The sequence below is a fragment of the Octopus bimaculoides genome, chromosome 7 (genome assembly GCF_001194135.2).
Source record: "Octopus bimaculoides isolate UCB-OBI-ISO-001 chromosome 7, ASM119413v2, whole genome shotgun sequence".
Lineage (NCBI taxonomy): Eukaryota > Metazoa > Mollusca > Cephalopoda > Octopoda > Octopodidae > Octopus > Octopus bimaculoides.
Window position 1 is genome coordinate 30,954,074 of NC_068987.1, and position 1,801 is coordinate 30,955,874.

Below are 1,801 nucleotides of genomic sequence, written 5' to 3' on the forward strand. Positions count from 1 at the left end.
CAAGGTGCTGAGGATACATAGTTTATAGACTGTGAATTTGGTGGATCTCATCAGCTTGCCGTTTAACCACACTTTTTGAGCTAGTTTAGTGAAGTCGAAGCTGCTAACCAAATTCTCCTGTTCAGCTCCTGGTGGAGTGTGAGGCCATCCGTAATTGTTGAGCCAAGGTACGTAAACTCACGGACCACATCGAGTGAGTGGTTGTCGATGGTAATAATGGGGGGGGGGGATCTGAGACGCCTTGGCCCATTACCTTGGTCTGCTGTTGGTTGATTGTTAAGCTGAAGGCACGGCACGCCTGGTTGAAATTGTCCATCATTGTTTCCAGTTGCAGTTCTGAATGAGCTATTACAGCCGCGTCGTCGGCAAACAGCATCTAACGTTGAATTATACTGTGGCCTTCTTGTACAAATGGAAAGACTCAAGGATGCGGAGCAGTTGAGGAGGACACCCAATCTTTCCAAGAACTTGGAACATCCCATTCCGACTCACCGTGTCGAACGCCTTCGTCAAGTCAACGACTGTAATGTAGAGAAGTTGGTTCTGTTCCCTTCACTTCTCTTGTAACTAAGGGAGAAAATCATATCCATCGTGGATCGTCCGGATCTGAAACCACTTTGAGATTCTGGGTAGATCCTTTCTGCAAGTTTCTGAACTCGGTCGAAAGCCATGCGAGCAAACGCCTTCCCGATGACACTGAGCAATGATGTACTTCTATAGCTGTCACTGTGACTCCTGCTTCCTTTGTTTTTATACAACGTGAACATTTTACTGTCTTTCATATCACTGGGTATCTCACCTTCCTCCCAGCAATGACACAGGATATGATGGAGCTGGTGTAGGATGTCTTCTTTCGAACACTTGATATCTTCAGCTGGTATCCAATCTAGTCCAGGCGCTTTACCCGGTTGGTAGTGAGTCGAGTGCATTTTCTAATTCCTCTACAGTTGGGACTATGTTCAGTTCGTCCATGACCGGCAAACTTTCCAAGCTGTTCAGCGCCGTTTCCGAAATGGAGCTGTCCTGGGAATATATCTCGAAGTAATGTTCCACTCATCTCTCCATTTGTTTCAGCTGCTCTGTGATGGTCTCTTCAGTTTTGGTTTTCAGTGACGCTATCTTGCATTGTGGCGGTCCTATTGCTTCCTTTATCCCGTCGAATATCCTATGTTCCCTGGCATAGCTCCCAAAATATAGTAGTAATCGCCAAAAGCCTGCCACCGAAGTTGTTGAGTATAAAGTTTCTATGCTGGATGTTGATACTACTCAACTATGGTAAGGGAGAACAATAGTGGGTTAGAAACAGGCGACCTAGTTCTGTATAAGTACCACATTGACCAAACACCCTGTTTTTTTTCTTTTCTTTTCTTCTCTTCCTTTTCTTTAACAGTTGATTCGTTGAGTCGTTCACTATATTTTCCATCGATCAATTGATCGATTGATCAAATTGAATACATCTAAAATATAAATCTAAAGCAACTGTAAGTCTATCATGTACAAATAAATATATTAAGACTAAGGCGGTGAGCTGGCAGAAACGTTAGCACGCTAAGCGAAATGCTTAGTGGTATTTCGTCTGTCTTTACGTTCTGAGTTCAAATTCCGCCGAGGTCGACTTTGCCCTTCATCCTTTCGGGGTCGATAAATTAAATACCAGTTGCGTACTGGGTCGATCTAATCGACTAGCCCCCTACCCCAAAATTTCAAGCCTTGTACCTAGAGTAGAAAAGAATATATAAAAGCCCATTATTTATGTCTATTATATATATATATATATATGTGCATACGTATAGTAGAAGAC